The 19654-nt window shown below is 40.0% G+C and overlaps 1 protein-coding gene across 8 annotated transcripts in view; it reads left to right on the forward strand.

Moving 5' to 3' along the window:
• NUMB (NUMB endocytic adaptor protein) overlaps positions 1-19654 on the forward strand; it is a 193748-nt gene that overhangs the window by 76305 nt on the left and 97789 nt on the right. For 6 of the 8 annotated variants that reach the window (XM_066278472.1, XM_066278478.1, XM_066278476.1 and 3 more), the window contains exon 3: positions 6871-6955. The exons of 1 other annotated variant lie outside the window; for it this stretch is intronic. The gene's annotated coding sequence lies outside the window, so the exon portion shown is untranslated. Of the gene's footprint in view, positions 1-3363; positions 3478-6870; positions 6956-19654 lie in introns of all 8 variants that reach the window. One more of the 8 variants, XM_066278473.1, reaches the window with a different exon arrangement.

The following is a 19654-nucleotide window of genomic DNA, read 5'->3' on the forward strand; positions in this document are numbered from 1 at the left end:
CAGTAGTATCAACCCAGTTATGACAACCAAAAATGTCTCCAGACATTGCTATGTGACTCCTGGGGAGCAAAGTCAACCTTGTTTGAGAACCACTGGATCTACTTACATATATTAGTTCTGTATCAGCTAGTTTTTGCTTCATAAAAAGCATAGTGGCTTAAAATAAATGCCTGAAGCCTTTCCAGGCGGTGGCGCAGTGGATAGAGCGTCGGACTGGGATGCCGAGGACCCAGGTTCGAGACCCCGAGGTCACTAGCTTGAGCTCGGGCTCATCTGGTTTGAGCAAAAAGCTCACCAGCTTGGACCCAAGGTTGCTGACTCGAGCAAGGGGTTACTCAGTCTGCTGAAGGCCTGCGGTCAAGGCACATATGAGAAAGCAGTCAATGAACAACTAAGATGTTGCGATGTGCAACTAAAAACTAATAATTGATGCTTCTCATCTCTCTGTTCCTGTCTGTCCCTGTCTATATCATCCCTCCCTCTCTCTCTCTCTCTGCCTCTGTAAAAAAAAATAATAATAAATAAATAAATAAATACCTTAATAATTCATGAGTGTGTGGATTGGCAGTTTGGCATGGGCTATATTGATCTCTGTGGTGTGATAGTGGTTTGACTAAGGCCAGATGGTATAGAAGAACCTCACTCACATGATTGCTGGTTTGGCACGCTTTTGACCAGGTTAGGGGTGAGGAGTTTATTTTCCATGTGTTCTTTCCAGCAGACAGACTCATTTACCTGATAGCTTAAAGTTCTAAGAATATCAAAGACAGATACCTCTAGTCTCTGCAAACATTTACTAATGCTCTATTGGCAAGTCACATGGCCAAACCCAACTTCAAAAGATAGAAATAGATTCCACCTCTTAATAGGAGGAGTAGCAGAGTAAAGGAGTGTGCATAAGAAATGAGAAGGGTGGCCATTATTGTACATAGATTATTGCTATTACTTTCTGGATAATACAAGCACCTTTACAGACCTTTCATTTCATTTATCATTCCCCTTTTATTTGCTTGTTTTAATTTTATTGTTTTAGTTATTTAATTTTACTCACATATTTCCTCTTTCTAGTATTCTTGACTCTTACGTCAGGCTTTCATCTGAGATTATTTTCTTTGTAAGTAACTCCTTTTATTAAGTCTACTGATACTTTTTGTCTGAAAGCATTTTTTAATTTTCTTTCATTATCCCATTGTCTTCCAACTTCATTTTTTTTTTTTTAGAGAAGCAATGTCTTTGGTTTTCCTCAGCTTTCAATAATGCTTCTCAGTGGTTTTCTTTGTGTTTTAAGATCCTTAAGTGTCATAGGCCCTCTTGAATCTGTGGCTTGGTATCTTTTGTGAAGTTTGGGATATTCTGATGTTGGTTCTGCCCTGCTCTTTCGCTTGCTTTCTCTGGGATTCTAGATATCCGTGTGTTCGGTCTTCCTCTGCAAACCCATATGTCTCATGTGCTTTTCTGTATCTTCCATCTCTTTTCCCTTCCCTATCCTTCCTCTGGGTAATTTCTGTTGACCTGTTTTGTAGTTTATTTAGTGTCCAATGTGCTGTTACAAGAATCTGTTTATTAATTTCATATTATATTTTTTTAATTTTAGAATATCAGTTTAATTATTTTTCATTTGTTTTTATAGATTTCAGCTCCCTGGTAAAATTCTCATCCTGTCATCTGTTTTCCTGAACATATTAATCACAGTTATTTTAAAGCTTATGTCTGATAATTACAGTATCTCATTCCCCTTTTGGTCTTTTTCTGTTGCCTACTTTTTTCCTTGGATTTTAGTCATTTTGTCCTGTTTCATAGCATTCGTGGTAATTTAAAAAATCAATGTCAGACATTGTGTATAAGAAATTATAGAGGGTCTTGATGATATTGTTCTCTAGAGAGGATTTAATTTTCTTCTGATGGTAGGTAAAAGTAGGAGCAGATGACCTTGATCTAATACAGGCTTGAGATGACTTAAGTCTTTGTTTTAGGCTTCTTAAGGGTTGAGTTAAATCTAGTTTCCCCTTACTCCAAGAGTGTTGTCTTTCAGAGGTATCAGATGGAATCCGGGGTGTTTGCCAGAGCCGCTCCTTCTTTGCAGGCCCTGAACTATAATTTATCTTTTTCCAGCACTGTGAGGCTACTGAAAGTTCTGCTTACCTATTTTGCTTTAAAATAAGCACTTTGCTTAGCCATTGGCCCCTTACCCCCATGCAGGTTAGATTCAGTAAATACCCTGGAGGCAAAAGCAATACTGAACATCCAGACTCAACTTTTCTGTGGTTGCCTTTTCCTTGGAATCCTAGTCCCTCAAATCCTGCCTGTCACGATAAACCCTGAACTCTAATTTCTGTCTCTGCAGCCCTGTGAGGCTGCCGCAAGCTCTGGTCTGCAGATAGTCGCCTCAGAAGGCAGACAATGTAGAGATCGCCAGTCTTAACTCTGCATTCCCTTTTCCCTTGGGTATTTTGGCTTCTCACATCCTGGCTGCCTTCTTTGTTTATTGATTTATTTTGTTTTTAAATCCAGTTTTTATATTTTTTCTTGTCAGGAGAATTGGTCTGCTACAGTTTACTTGGCAATAGTTTGTAACCGCTGTCTTTACTTATTATTGAATTATTTATTAAATATTAATAATTTATAATAAGCAATATTATAAGCAATTTTAAACCTGTGTGAATTATTGCAGTGACCTTGACATATGAGGCTCCTGCCCTCATGTAGCTTGTATTCTTGTAGAGAAGAGAGGTATTAAGTATGTATTTATTTATATTATATTATGATCAGTAAAGAAGTACAGTAGAAGATACGAACTTTTTATAGAGATTAGTTCAGGTGAGAGGAACCACCTGGTAAAGGACAACTACCTTGAAGAAGTGATATTTGAGCAGAGCTCTGAAGGATGAATGGAATTAATTTAAGGAAAAGTAAGAGGTTCTTAGAACTATGGATTAGTGACTTTGAGGTAAAAAGAAGCATGGAAGGTTTGAGGCATCCAAGTATACCAGTATGGGTGGCCTGAAGTCATTGGCTAAATTATGCTAAACTTTGTAAGCCTTATTAAGGACTTTCTTATCATTTTTTTCTGTTTCTTTCAATTCTGATTAGATCATTGGTTTGACTCTAATACACTTTCTGTCTCAAGAAAGAATTATTATTTTTATCTACATAGTTATTTATTTAGTACAAATATATTAGGTGCCTTTTGTAGGCAAGACTTTAAATTAGGACTGAGGTTAATCAGTGACAACATGGAACATTGACTTTTGGTTCAGACCAACCTGGTTTAAATGTCAGCCTATTTAATAGCTGTGTAATTTTGCATCAATTACTTAATGTCTCTGAACCTGAATTTTCTCGTGTGTTAATTACTCATAATAGGAGTGATCAATGCCTGACCTGTGGTGGCAAAGTGGATAGAGCATTGGCCTGAAATGCTGAGGTCACTACTTCAAAACCCTGGGCTTGCTCAGTCAAGGCACATGTGAGAAGCAAGTATGAGTTGATACTTCCCTCTTCTCCCCCCACCTTTCTCTTTCTCTCTCTCTCTTTCTCTCCCTCTCTCTTCTATCTCTAAAATCAATAAATAAAATCTTAAAAAAAAAAAGAAGTGATCAGGTAGGATTAAATAAGCTAATTGGTAAATGTACTCAATAAATGGTTGCTTTCTTTACTGTTACACAATTATAAACCGTGAACTCTACTCTCAAGGTGCCTAAGTTCTATGAGACATGATATACTCCAATAGTTATAGTACATAAAAGGTAATAAATGTTATAAGTGAAAAAAAAGTAGTGATTCAAATGGAGGAGATATTACATTCAGACTTAGAGATTTGGACTGTTTAATGGTGAAGATAATATGTGTGTTAGACTTGGAGCTAGCCATTTAAAAAGGTTAGACATATAGCTATATCTTTCATAAACGTTTACATTTTATCAGACTGAACAATCAAACTCCTGATTTGCTCCACTTCAACCTACTGCACCTTCTGTCCTCTTCATCTTGGTAAATGGCAATTCCATTGTTCTGATTGCTCCTCCAGCAGCTTTAAGATCATCTTTCCCGCCTGACCAGGCAGTGGCGCAGTGGATAGAGCATCAGAATGGGATGTGGTGGACCCAGGATCCAGACCCCGAGGTCACCAGCTTGAGTGCGGGCTCATCTACTTTGAGCAAAGCTCACCAGCTTGGATCCAGGGTTGCTGGCTTGAGCAAGGGGTTACTCAGTCTGCTGAAGGCCCACAGTCAAGGCACATATGAGAAAGCAATCAATGAACAACTAAGGTGTTGCAGTGAAAAACTGATGATTGATGTTTCTCATCTCTCTCCGTTCCTGTCTGTCCATCCCTATCTATCCCTCTCTCTGACTTTCTCTCTGTCTCTATATAAAAAATAAAAATAAGAAGAAGATCATCACCCTGGCCGGTTGGCTCAGCGGTAGAGCGTCGGCCTGGCGTGCGGGGGACCCGGGTTCAATTCCCGGCCAGGGCACATAGGAGAAGCGCCCATTTGCTTCTCCACCTCCCCCCCCTTCCTTCCTCTCTGTCTCTCTCTTCCCCTCCTGCAGCCGAGGCTCCATTGGAGCAAAGATGGCCCGGGCGCTGGGGATGGCTCCTTGGCCTCTGCCCCAGGCGCTAGAGTGGCTCTGATTGCGGCAGAGCTACGCCCTGGAGGGGCAGAGCATCACCCCCTGGTGGGCAGAGCTTCGCCCCTGATGGGCGTGCTGGGTGGATCCCCGGTCGTCGGGCGCATGCGGGAGTCTGTCTGACTGTCTCTCCCCGTTTCCAGCTTCAGAAAAAAAAAAAGAAAAAAGAAAAAGAAAAAGATCATCTTTCCCTCCTCATTTTCTCTGTGCACGTCCAATTCATTAACAAAATCCTGTCAGCTCTACTCTTTTTAAAAATTTTTATTTATTGATTTCAGTGAGAGAGGAAGGGAGAGAAAGAAAGACACATCGAGCTGTTCCTGTATGTACCCTGACGGGGGAACGAACCAGCAACATTTCTGCTTCAGGACAGTGCTCTAACCAAGTGAGCTATCTGGCCAGGGCCTGTCAGCTCTACTCTTAAGATATATCCAAAATCCTCCCAGTTTGGGAAGGTCCTGAAAAATAACAGTGGGTTATTGTAAATTTATTCATACGGTGATTTCTACTGCAACTCTGCTGCAGATGTGATCACTACTGTTGCTGGGGGCACAGATAAAAAGTGGACCAATCTCACTACTCCATAGCCACAGCTGTCACTGGTTCAAACCCCTGTCACCTCTCACCTACAGTAGCTGAATAGCCTCCTATTGGTTCTAGCTTCATGATCTGTTTACAACACAGTAGCTAAAGTGATTCTTTAAAAGTGTAAATCTCATTATTCCTCTGCTCAGAAACCTTTAGTGACATTCATCTTATTAGGAATAGAAGCCCAAATATTTGCAATATCCCATGAGCTACAGTAAACACATAGACATTTTAATAATTCTTATGTAATAAGTCATTTTAATAATTAATGTAATTCATTATTATATGGACTGGTGACATTCATAAAAACTCACCTTGATAATTGTATTAATGAGCCATTTTTTAAAAAAGATTTTATTTATTGATTTTACAGAGAGAGGAGAGAGGGGTGGGGAGTGAGAAGTATCAACTCATAGTTGCTTCACTTTAGCTGTTCATTGATTGCTTGTCATATGTGCTTGACCAGGCAAGCCACAGGTTAAACCTGTGACCTCAGCATTCCAGATTGACACTCTATCCACAGGCCAGGCTTAATGAACCATTTAACAAAACTATCGTATAGGACTTTTGTAAAATAGTTTTTCTTTTTTTAAAAAGATTTTTTATAGTGTATTGCTAAATTCATCCCCTTCGAAGAAACTCTTAACCTTGTCACAAATAGGTATATTACTGATAAATACAGGCATTGGTAGAAATGTTGTAGCCCTGGCTGGTTTGCTCAGTGGTAGAGCGTCAGCCCAGCTTATGGATATCCCAGGTTTGATTGCCAGTCAGGGCACACAGGAGAAGTGCCCATCTGCTTCTCCACTGTTCCACCTCTCGTTGCTTTCCCTCTCCCCTCTCCCTTCTTCCTTCTCCTCTCTCCTTTCTCCCCTCTTCCCTCTTCCTTCTCCCTCTTCCTCCCCCTCCCCATCTCTTCCCCTCCTGCAGCCATGATTCAATTGGAGCAAGTTGGCCCCCCCGCACTGAGGATGGCTCCATGGCCTCTCCTGAGGCACTAAAATAACTTGGTTACTGGGCAACAGAACAAGTGCCAGATGGGCAGAAAATCACCCCCTAGTGGGCTTGCTGGGTGGATCCTGATCAGGGTGCATGTGGTAGTCTGTCTCTGCCTCCCCTCCTCTCACTGACTTAAAAAATAAAAAATAAAAATAAATTTAAAAAAGAAATGTGTTTATTTATTTTGAAATTGAGATTCTAAAGACAGCAATAGTGACAGTTTAATTTGTTTTGTCTAGTAAAATGCTGGTATGATTGGACATGATCACTCTTCAGTGGTAACGATAATTCTGCCCTACTTTGATGGCATGTCTTTATTTGTTTTTCTCTTATAAAAATTGCTTTTTACCAATGCCAGGAATTACTCCTTCTTGACATAGCTTTTCCTATTTTGGGCCCCTTGAATACTACTTATCTTATAAGGATATGTGTGGAATGGGATTTGAGGGAGTTGGTGTGAACAAACAACATCTTGTCTCTTTCTCTATGTATATACAGTATTTATAATAAAGTCCTGTTTTCTGGGGAAGTATGAGAACCTCCTTTTTATCTGGTGTCCTGTATTTTGTTTAGAGTTACCATATCATTGTAATGTAGCAATAATTCTGTTACTAACAACAGTTTTGTGAGATGTTTATTATTCTCATTTTACAGATGAGGAAACTGAGGCTTGGTGAAGTTACGAAACTTGTCCAAAGTCACACAGCTCGTAAAGGGCACAACCAAGATTCAGAGACAGGTCTGTCCTACTTCAAAACTCTTAATCATGGCCATGAAACTTTGAAATAGTTGTGAAATATCAACTTATGATAAGTTGTATTGATACTAATATTGCTTAACTGTTAACTCTTACTGATAATTTTTAAGTGAGTTTTTTTTATTCATAATAATTTTCTATATCTTTTAAATATTGTGAAAAGAAGTATAACATAGTAATTAAAGGTGTGGGACTCTGCAGACAGACTACCTGGGTATGATTCCTAAATTTCTCCACTTACGTGTGTGACATTGGGAAAGTTTCTGAACTTTTCTGTACCTCAGTTTCCCTATCTGTAAAATGGTGTAGTATTTATACACCTGATAGGGTTGTTGTGCAGATTAAATGATTTGATATGTAGGAAGCAGTTACTAGCACAAAGTAAGCATTCAATAAGTGTTAACTGTTAGTATTATCATCTAGCAACCAGTAAAACATGATCATTGTTTCTAATTCTGTATTAGGAAATTTTGAGCAACAATATAAGATATCACAAAACTTAATTAAACCAAAATTAAATTTGAATAAGTTAAACCTAAAGAAAACCATACATTTGATTGAGTTCAGATCTACTGTAAAGCAAACTGAGCAACTGCTTATAGGTCTCATGTGTACAAGGACATTATATGTATGAGGAGTACATATAGGTGAACTCAAATACCCTTTGAGCCAGTATGATCATTGTATTATAAATGTGTTTTATCTGTTTTCCTCTTTAAAAAGCAATTTGTATTCAGAATAGATGTTTACATTTTTAGGTGGCTTTTAAGAGACGGTGTTTTGGCAGTGTTCACAGATAATTACCAAGAACTGAAATCTTATGTGTTATGTAAAATGTTTATGTAAAATGTTGGCTGCATTTTATCACTTGCAGGAATGGTTATCAGAACGTACATTGTGGTGAAACAGTGGGTTTGGTTGATCTTTAAACCAGTGGGTCAACAGCATATTCAACTAGAACTTGGGTGAATACTGATCTTGTGCTCTTCACTCATGCTTGTTCAGTGCAGCTCTCAATTCTGAAGTGCCATATCAACTATTACTACAATTTAGTTAAAATGAAATTCCTGTGATTAGTGACTAATAATTTTATATAAATTGAAAAAATATCCATAAATAGGAAGGATTAATTTGAGTCGTATTATGCAAAAAATTCAAAAGCTGTTATTAGGATGTGAGGGAGTTCTGGCTGCAACATTTGTTACCACATTTGTCTTCAGGGTTGATTTGTCTGATCTGGCTGGTTAGGCAAGTGTCCCCTTACTTCTGCCCACTCCACGTGTGTCCCTCCTGAAGCTGCAACCTTGATTGAAGTGGATGACCTTCCCCAATGGAGCAGATGACTATTCCCCTGCTAGAACTTCCAAACAAGCTCTCAAAAGCTGTTATTAATGTTGTAGGAAGCGACCCAATGGAGGATAGACACTGAGATAACTCAATCAATAAAGGAAGGAGAATTTATTAAGCCAGCAGAGCATGGGGGGCTTGTAGCTCCAAAACACAGGCTCCCCAAAGTTGATTTTCTTATAGGTTATATGCTTTTACAGTATCTAAGCAATGGGCATGTGATTTCTTTGTTTAAGGCTTCCCAGGACTCAAGGAGAGGGGAGGGAAAGTTTTGGTGGGGTAAACAAAGGGGAAGGGGTTTCCAGATCACTGGCCATAGTTACATATAGATCCTACTGTTCTTGTTTTGTATTGTTACTATGGGATATAGATAATTTATCACTGGCTGACTCTGTTACCCCAGCTGGCTCCTTTCCCTTGTATTCTTTTCATTTCTTCCTTCTAAGCCAAGAGAGGACCTGCCCCTACTTCCACATTAAAAATTGGGACTTGTGGCCCTGGCTCATTTGATTAGAGTGTCATTTCAATACATCAAGTTTGCAGGTTCGATCCCTGGTCAGAGCACATACAAGAAGCAACTAATGGCCTGACCTGTGGTGGCACAGTGTGTAGAGCAGTGGTCCCCAACCTTTTTTGGGTTGTGGACCAGTTTAATGTCAGAAGATATTTTCACGGACCAGCCTTTAGGGTGGGATGGATAAATGCACAAAATAAAATTATGTGACTGGTGTAAAAATTGTGGTATTTTAAAATATAATTGTTGAACTTACAAGACAAGTGTCAAGAGTGAGTCTTAGACAGATGTAACAGAGGGAATCTGGTCATTTTTTAAAAATAAAACACCGTTCAGACTTAAATATAAATAAAAGGAAATAATGTAAGTTATTTATTCTTTCTCTGCGGACTGGTACCAAATGGCCCACGGACCGGTACCGGTCCGCGGCCTGGGGGTTGGGGACCACTGGTGTAGAGCATCAACCTGGAATTTTGAGGTTGCCAATTTGAAACCCCAGGCTTGCTTGGTCAAGGCACATACAAGAAACAACTACTTCTACTCTTCAGCCAACTTCCTCTCTCCCTCTCCCTTCCCCCCCACCCACTCTCTGTCCCCCTCCCTCCCCACTTCCTCTCCCTTTCCTCTCTCTTCCCCCTTTCTTACTCTCCCCCTTTCCCTCTCTCTCCCCTCTCCCTCTTCCTCTCTCTCTTCCCCTCTCAAATCAATAAAAAAGGGACTTGTATGTGAACCCAGTATTTCTATAGATTTTAATTTACACATGCTTTAATTTATTCTTTTTATCATATTGAGCCTTTCTATCCTTAAACATAGTATATCTTTCTAGTTATTTGCATATAAATACCTTTCAGTTAAGTGTTCTTTTCTCCATAAAGACTTCTCAAGTCTTTTGAGATTTAACTATTAGACACCTTATTTCATGTTACTATTTTAAACTTTAATACAGAAAATCTATTTGATATTTATTAAACTTAGTTTCTCCAGCTATGGTTTGGCATTATACAAAGCATCTTAATGACACAGTAGAGTTAAAAAGATCTTTATCATGTTACTATTTTAAATAGTATATTTTTTCTTTTTTTCTTTCCATTTTCTATTTGCTGCTATAAACTTTTTTGGTATGGACACCTGTGTTCAGCCACCTTACTAAGTTATTTTATTAAAGTATTATGAGTGAGAATTGTGTCTTCCTTTCCAAAGCTTACACCATTTCTTTTTCTTGCATTGCTAGGCTAGTGAGGACTTCCAGTACAGCATTCAGTGCAACTGTTAATAGTGGGCATTCTTATGCTGCACCTAATTTAAAAAGAAGTACTTCTTATGTTTTATCATTAATAATGTTCTAGATATTTTTTAGGTATTCTATAGGTTAAAGACATTCTATTGTTAGTTGGTTAAGGTTTTGTATGTGTGTGTGAAGAATAAATATTGAATGTTATTAGATGATTTTTCTACATTAGTGAGATAATCATATGGTTATCCTCCCTTATTCTATTAATGATATTTCTAGATTTTCTGATTTTGAATTACCCTTGCATTGCCAGAGTGAACCCAAATTAATCATCATGATCTTTTCTTATACAGTTGGATTTAGTTTATTAGTATTTCAGTTAGGATTTTTGTATCTATGATCATGGATAAAATTAGCTTATAATTCTTTCTAAAGATTTTATTTATTGATTTTAGAGAGAGGAGAGAGAGAGAGAACGGGGAGAGGAGCAGGAAGCATCAACTCATAGTAGTTGCTTCTTCTATATGCTTTGACCAGGCAAGCCCAGGGTTTCGAACCAGCGACTTTAGCATTCTAGGTTGATACTCCATCCACTGTGCCAGCACGGATCAGATGGCCATAATTTTTTTTTTTTTTCCTGAAGCTGGAAATGGGGAAAGACAGTCAGACAGACTCCCGCATGCGCCCGACCGGGATCCACCTGGCATGCCCACCAGGGGGCGATGCTCTGCCCACCAGAGGGCGATGCTCTGCCCCTCCGGGGCGTCACTCTGTCCTGACCAGAGCCACTCCAGCGCCTGGGGCAGAGGCCAAGGAGCCATCCCCAGCGCCCGGACCATCCTTGCTCCAATGGAGCCTCGCTGCGGGAGGGGAAGAAAGAGACAGAGAAGAAGGAGAAGGGGAGGGGTGGAGAAGCAGATGGGCGCCTCTCCTGTGTGCCCTGGCCGGGAATCGAACCCGGAACTCCTGCACGCCAGGCCGATGCTCCACCACTGAGCCAACCGGCCAGGGCTCAGATGGTCATAATTTTTATTTCTTATGTTGACCTGATTTGATTTTAGTCTCCAGATTATTGCCAAGCTCAAAGGATGGGCTGGGACCTAATCTTTCTTTACCCTTCTGAAAGGACTTATATAAGACTGGAATAATCTGTTTCTTTAATGTTTCACTGATCTTCTGTTGAACTGTCTGGGCTTAATATTTTGTGGGGAGGCATGTGAGCTTAATATTTTTTGGCAGGTATGCAGTTTGCTACATGGTTTTATTTAGAATTTCTGTTTCTATTTAGGTCCGTTTAAAAAAATTTTTTTTTCTTAAGAATCCATTCATTTTGTCTGAGTTTTTAAAATATTTGACATAAAGTTGTTCAAAGCATTCTTTTATTCTAAATTTTCTGCTAAGTAATATTTTCCTCTTTTTTATCCCCAATATTTTCTATGCCTTCTGGTTTTTTTCTTTTCATTAGTTTTCCTAGAGGTTTTACATATTTTATTAGCCTCATCACAAAACCAGTGCTTGACTTTGGCCCTGGCTGGGTAGCTAAGTTGGTTAGAACATCATCCCAAGGTGCCAAGGTTGTGTGTTCAATCCCTGATCAGGACACATACAAGAATCAACCAATGAATTCATAAATTTTGGAACAACAAATTGATGTTTCTTTCTCTCTCTCCTTCCCTGTCCTCCCTCCCTCCCTCCCTCCCTTCCATCTTTCTCCCTCCCCAATTCTCTCCTCCGCCTCTCCTTCCCTCCCTCCCCCTCTTAAAAAAAGAATTGAAAAAGAAAACAATGCTTGACTTTGATTTCTTCTATGTTTTCTGTTTCATTAATTGCTGGCCTTTCTCTCTGCTTTCTTTCTTTTTTTTTTTTTTTTTTTTTTCTTTTTTTTTAAATTTTATTTATTCATTTTTGGAGAGGAGAGAGAGAGGGAGAGAGAGAAACAGAGAGAGAGAAGGGGGGAGGAGCTGGAAGCATCAACTCCCATATGTGCCTTGACCAGGCAAGCCCAGGGTTTTGAACCGGCGACCTCAGCATTTCCAGGTTGATGCTTTATCCACTGCGCCACCACAGGTCAGGCTGCTTTCTTTCTTTCTTTCTTTTTTTTTTGGTAGTGAGAAGGAGAGAGACAGAGACAGACAGTAAGGGAGAGGTGGGAAGCATCAAAGCCTAGTGTGGCACCTTAATTGTTCATTGATTGCTTTCTCATATGTGCCTTGACCCGTGGAGGGGGGCTCCAGCTGAGCCAGTGACCCCGAGCTCAAGCCAGCAACCATGGGGTCATGTCTTTGATCCCGCACTTAAGCCAGCGACCCTGCACTTGAGCTGGGAAGCCCATGCTCAAGCTGGCAACCGCAGAGTTTTGAACCTGGGTCCTCGGTGTCCCAGGTCGATGCTCTATTCACTGCACCACTGCCTGGTCAGGCAGGCAAAAATGGTAATTTTATTTTTATTTCTTCTTCTTCCCCCTCTTTTATTCCTCTTGTTCTTTCTTCTCTTCCTCTTTTTTCTCCTTTTCCTCTTTTCCTCAAACTTTAATATCTTTGAAACTGGGATGTATCTCTCATACTGAGAGATTGATGGTATTTCATAATCAATGAACAGTTATTAATTAAGAATTAATTGGGCAGCATTTCTTTCTTTTGTTCTTTTCTTTTTCTCCCTCTCTCTCCTTCTCTTCCTTTCTCTTTCTTTCTCAGTTGACTCAATGGATAGAGCATGGGCTTAGTGTTCAATTCCTGGTCAGGGTACACAGGAGAAATGACTATCTACTTCTTGTCCCCTCCCTCTCCCCCTTCTCTCCCTCTTTTCCTCCCACAGCCAGTGGCTTGATTGGTTCGAGCATCGGCCCTGGGAGCTGAGGCTAGCTCGTTGATCCAAGCATTAGCCTCAGGCACTAAAAATAGCTTGGTTGATTTGAGCATTGGCCACAGACTGGGGTTGCAGGGTGTATCTTGGTCAGGACACGTATGGGATTCTGTCTATTAACCCTGTTCTCACTTAAAAAAATGATATAAAAATAATGATGCATGTTGCAATATTGGTATCTTAGCTTTGATGAAATATACACTTGTAGAGACATACAATGACTCTTCATTCCACCCCATCCCCTACTTGTAATGCCTCCTTTTTGGTTCTCGCATCTTATATGTTGATAGCATTCAAGACCTTAAGGGAGGAAATAACCTTTATTTTTTCATCCTGGCTCCTCTTCTTCCAGCACGTAGCACAATACTTTGTTGAACACAGGGTTATATTTAATTAACAATTAAGGGAAGGGTGTAGGTATAATGAATCATAGCGCAGGCTGTGACATATTTATATTAGTCACCAATATTTTAGCTTCATGGTGAGAGAAAATTAATATCCACTTTAGTTAAGATTATTTTGGGTAGAACAAAACTCATTGCTTCTTAGAGAATTTTTTGGTTGAATGCTTATTCATCTGATGATGTTGAACCCTTTGAGTAGTCTGAACATTCATGTATGTCCTCGTGCCTCCTGACCATCCAGAGTATGATCATACATGTGTAAGGCAACATTACAAAAAGGCAAATGTATGTTCTTGTTTCCATAAATGGGTTATCAAACAAACATGATTTTAAGTTAATAAAACTGTAACTGGAACTAACTTCATTTTTTGAAAAAAAAAACTCAGCGAGCATGAAAGAAACTCACTACTCAAAGGGTTAAGGAGTTTAACCAATGAAACAAAAAAGTAATGACAAACTTTAAGACACTGTGAAGGAAATGAGAATAGTAGTATAATAAAGAATTATACTACTGAAAATGGTATTTAGAGGAAAAAGAAACCCTCTTCAATGAGATGACATTTAGATTGAGACTTGAACTGTGAGTAGGAGACAAAAGGGGTTTTTTTTGTTCTTTTTTCTCCTGAAGTTAGAAGGAGGGAGGCAGTCAGACAGACTCCCACATGCACTCGACCAGGATCCACCTGGCATGCCCACCAGGGGGCGATGCTCTGCCCATCTGGGGCATCATTCCGTTGCCACTGAAGCCATTCCAGAACCTGAGGTGGAGGCCATGGAGCCATCCTCAGCACCTTGGCCAACTTTGCTCCAGTGGAGCCTTGGCTGCGGGAGGGTAAGAGAGAGAAAGAGAGAAAGGAAAGGGGGAAGGGTGGAGAAGCAGATGGGCACTTCTCTTATGTGCCCTGGCCAGGAATCAAAGCCGGGACTTCCATACGCGGGGCAAAGCTCTACTGCTGAGCCAACCAACCAGGGCCAAGACAGAAGTTTTTAATTTTGTTTATTTTAGTGAGAGAGAGAGACAGGAAGGGAGAAAGAAGAGAAGCATCAACTCCTAGTTATGACACTTTAGTTGTTCATTGATTGCTTGACCAGGGGATCTCTAACCAAGCCAGTGATCCCTTGCACAAGGCAGCAACCTTGGGCTTCAAGCCAGCGACCTTTGGGCTCAAGCCAGCAACCATGGGATTACATTGATGATCCTATGCTCAAGCCAAGAACTCCACGCTCAAGCTCGTGAGCCTACACTCAAGCTAGCGATGTCAGGTTTTGAATGTGAGACCTCAGCATCCCAGGTTGATGCTCTATCTATTATACCGCCACCAGTCAACTTACGTTCTTGAAGAGTCTAAGAAAAAAGCATTTCAGACAGAGAGAAACAGCATTTCAGACGAATGAAACAGCAGCTCAAAGTGAGAAAGAGCTTGCAGATAGCTGAAAGGGTCATAGTTGTGGAGAATGTCATCTCAAAGTAAGAGAGGCAGACTGGGGATTTCCCTTAATATGCTAACATTTACTGAGCATTTTTGGCATGCTTGGCACTGCTCCAAGAACTTCTTGGGCAGTGTGTGGGCAATGTGAATTGTGCCATACTGACTCTGAATGCTAAGAGTTTGGATTAATTTGAAGATGCACTGTTATGTAGTGCCATGATCTATTATACATTTCAAATGTCCGTTTTATTGATTTTAGAGAGAGGAAGGGAGAGAACAAGAGAGAGGAACATTGGTCTGTTCCTTTATGTGCCCTGACCAGGGATTGAATCAGCAACATCTTGACCAGAGGATCTCTAAACGGATCCCCATCAGGGGATCATCATCTTCGGGACGATGCTCTAAACCGACCAAGCTATCCAACCAGGGCCCATTTTACATTTTTAAAGATTACACCTGACTACATTGTGTACACAGTTGATCAGAGGGGGATAATAGAGGAAACAGAAATTAACACTAATTGGGAAAAAAGAAATTAATACTAGTTGATGGCTTATACCAGTCTAGGTAAGAGATAAAGTTGTTTTGGACCATGGTTCTGATGGTAGAGATGGAGAGCTGGGGACAGATTTAAGATATATTTTGTAAGCCTTTTGTTGATGGTTTGAATAATGGGAGAGGGTTGTGAGGGAAAAGGAGGAGTCAGGTTGGAGAGAGTTAAAGAATTGTGAAGATGATGTGGATAGCTAATTTGTGAAGTTATTTGCCAGTAAAGGGGAACAGAACTGTTTTTAACTTTCTATCATTTTTCCAGTGGCATTTCTGTCTGTCTGTCTCTTTTCTAAATTCTTGGACCCAGATATATTTTTATTCTAGTGTGCCTCTCCAGATTCCAGCACCTTTTTCTCATCCCACACTTGACAGATGCTGAGAGGAGGAAAGTAGTGTAAAAAGTAGGCTAGCATTCTCAGCAGTTCTGCCCTTTTCATCAAAAAGTTCTTGCTAAATAAATCCTAGCTCTGTCAGAGCAAAGCCATTTTGTTCTATGATAAAAATTGAATCCTTGAAGTCTGTCTGTGTTGTGTGGGGTTAGGGTAATGAGTATTCTGTAATTTTATCTAAGTCTGAAAGTGCCTTACAGCAGTGGTCCCCAACCCCCAGGCTGTGGACCGGTACCGGTATGTGGGCCATTTGGTACTGGTCCGCTGAGAAAGAATAAATAACTTACATTATTTCCGTTTTATTTATATTTAAGTCTGAACGATGTTTTATTTTTTAAAAATGACCAGATTCCCTCTGTTACATCTGTCTAAGACTCACTCTTGATGATTGTCTCGGTCACATGATACATTTATCCATCCCACCCTAAAGGCCGGTCCGTGAAAATATTTTCTGACATTAAACTGGTCCGTGGCCCAAAAAAGGTTGGGGACCAGTACCTTACAGGGTAAAGGTAAATACAGCTGAATCGCAAATCCAGTTAAACAATTGTCTTCTCAATTGAAAGGCAGATTATCAACTGAAAGATAAAACTGGTTTTGTAACTAAAAAATTTCTCAGAAGAGAGCTTTTTAAGAAAATGTTTTTTAAAAATACACAGGTTCAGGGCCTGACCTATGGTGGCGCAATGGGATAAAGCATCGACCTGGAACACTGAGATTGCCGGTTCGAAACCTTGGGTTTGCCTGGTCAAGGCACATATGGGAGTTGATGCTTCCTGCTCCTCCTCCTTCTCTCTCTCTCTCCCTTCTCTCTAAAAATCAATAAATAAAATATTTTAAAAAATTAAAAAAAAAAAAATACACAGGTTCAGCCTTTTACACCACCTTTGCAGTATTAAGTATAGACAGGGCCTTTCTCATTTTATGAAGCTCTGGTTTTCCATTATTATCTTTTTTTTTTTTTTTTTTGTATTTTTCTGAAGCCGGAAACAGGGAGAGACAGACAGACTCCCGCATGCGCCTGACCGGGATCCACCCGGCACGCCCACCAGGGGGCGATGCTCTGCCCACCAGGGGGCGATGCTCTGCCCCTCCGGGGCGTCGCTCTGCTGCGACCAGAGCCACTCTAGTGCCTGGGACAGAGGCCGAGGAGCCATCCCCAGCGCCTGGGCCATCTTTGCTCCAGTGGAGCCTCACTGCGGGAAGGGAAGAGAGAGACAGAGAGGAAGGGGGGGGTGGAGAAGCAAATGGGCACCTCTCCTATGTGCCCTGGCCGGGAATCGAACCCAGGACTCCTGCATGCCAGGCCGATGCTCCACCACTGAGCCAACCGGCCAGGGCCTCCATTATTATCTTTAAGGAGTAAAGAAGCCATATATGAAAACAAAAGAAAGAAAGGCTTTTATGGATAAGATGAATGGAAAGATGAAAATTAGTTAGGCAAAGCCTAAAATTAACATCAGATAATAAGAAGATCACGGACCACTGTTAAATAAGTGGTTCTTAAAGTTTTGATTGTTACAGAATCCTTTGAGATTCTGATGAAAGTTAAAGTCTGGCCATTCAAATTTCTATATAATTTTAGGGCACTGCGGAATCTGAAGAGCCCGTGGGGCACATGATACCCTGATCGAGAACGTTTGGTCTAATCAGGGCTGAGGAGCATGTGGCTGATCAGCTTCCACGTTCACACTGTGACAGTGTTCTCAAATACCAATCTTTAGGACATCTCAGACTTAATTTATTGATTTTAAATCTTTGTTCTGACAGCTGATAAAGCAAAATTAGTTTTAGTTTTAGCTATTGAAATTAGGTAATACAATTTTCAGGATAGCCTAACATGTAGCCTATTAATAAAGAAAGTTGAACTGAAGTATAAACAAATTTTAAATTTACTGACACCTAGGTTTATACAGAAGCTGAATGAATACTTTCTTTGAAAAGTAGGGTTTGACTGACCTGTGGTGGCGCAGTGGATAAAGCGTTGACCTGGAAATGCTGAGGTCGCCGGTTCAAAACCCTGGGCTTGCCTGGTCAAGGCACATATGGGAGTTGATGCTTCCAGCTCCTCCCCCCTTCTCTCTCTCTGTCTCTCTCTCTCTCTAAAAATGAAAAAAAAAACACCCCTTTGTTCTCTCTACCTTTCCATGAATCTGTTTGTGAATTAACTTTTTTCACAAAACTGACTGAACTTTTAAAATGAATTTTATTAGTCCCATAAGTTAAGTATCAGACATATGTATATTTATTTTATAGGTGATGAATCTGTACTGTGTTGCTGTGCATTTGGCTCAGTGCCTCAGTGAAACAGCTGAGTCAGTGGTACAGCTTTCATTATAAATTGTTTCCTGTTAGGCAAATTACACCAGTTTGGCAAATTAATCCAGAATTCTTAGGATTCATTGATTGAGTAGGATTGAGTATGATCTAAATCCTTTGGCCATGTTAAGAATCTAGGATTCCTTACATTTTTCACTTACTTAACTTGATCAAATAAAAAGGTTTTTTTCTTCACTCTATTTTCTTTTTCTTTTTTTTTTTTTTCATTTTTCCGAAGCTGGAAACAGGGAGGCAGACAGACTCCCGCATGCGCCTGACCGGGATTCACCAGGCATGCCCACCAGGGGGCGATGCTTTGCCCCTCTGGGGCGTCGCTCTGTTGAGTCCAGAGCCATTATAGCGCCTGAGGCAGAGGCCACAGAGCCATCCCCAGTGCCCGGGCCATCTTTGCTCCAATGGAGCCTCGCTGCGGGAAGGGAAGAGAGAGACAGAGGAAGGAGAGGGGGAGGGGTGGAGAAGCAAATGGGCGCCTCTCCTGTGTGCCCTGGCCGGGAATCGAACCCGGGACTCCTGCACACCAGGCTGACGCTCTACCGCTGAGCCAACCAGCCAGGGCCTTTTTCTTCACTCTAAATCCTGAAATCAAGTTCTGCATCATAAGAAATAGTAAAAATAAAAAAAAATTTAAATGAAATACTTTATGCTTGTAAAAAAATGTTTTAATTTAATGTAATTATGATTTTAATATGGTATTTTTATGAGTAAAATTTTTTTTTTTTTTTTAGTAAATGAACAGTCCATACATTCTTTTTCTTGTAATTTCCTCTGTAGAATTCTGGGATAGAAGTGTGATAAAGAATACAGTGAATTGTATATATTCACATTCAGCCCTGTTTGTTCAGAGAACAATAAAATAAAAGTTAAAAATTATTTCATTACATTTAAATTTATATCTCTCACTGTTCTGCTCAATGAGTTTGTGCTGTACAGTGTTTTTGTGCCTCCTATTGTATGAGCATGCTGTGTGGTTCTAGTGCTAAATAGATATTTTTCTCACAGCATAGTTCCTACACATAAACTTGCTACTTCAACTGCATTCAGTTTAAAACAGCAAACTGTTCCATACTAAGAGAAATCTCTGGCTGTGTGGATTTATTGCAAGATAGTATAGTACTGTACTTTATGGATGATTTAAAATCTTCCCAATATGTGATTTTTGCTTTTAGTGCTGCTATCTTTGAGACTTAACTCTCTGTGAGGATTAGAATCTCCTGACAGTAATCTAAGGAAATCTGTGAATTTAGTATATATTTTTTCAGATGTTTTAATTAGTACCCATGGTTTTATATTTTAGTTTATATATTCTTACATTTGGAACCAACTTAAACTTCTGTAAAAAAATAGTTATTTTACCATTTTGGCTAACTTTGTTTTGTTTTCCTTATAGGGAAACAATCTTAAATGTCAGGGTCAAGTTTCCTGGGTGTGTGAAGTATGAGCTGTAGTTTTTTTTCCTCAGTGAATTTTCTAAAGCACATTCCTGCCTTATCCAATATTTCTTACAATTTATATATGAAATTCTTGTGTTAGACCAGTATCTTGTTTGGGGTGTATAAAGTATAGTTCCCAGAATCCTTAAGCTATACTTTTAAAAAAGTGAGACTTTTCCAGT

This window comes from Saccopteryx bilineata, chromosome 4 (assembly GCF_036850765.1).
Source record: "Saccopteryx bilineata isolate mSacBil1 chromosome 4, mSacBil1_pri_phased_curated, whole genome shotgun sequence".
Lineage (NCBI taxonomy): Eukaryota > Metazoa > Chordata > Mammalia > Chiroptera > Emballonuridae > Saccopteryx > Saccopteryx bilineata.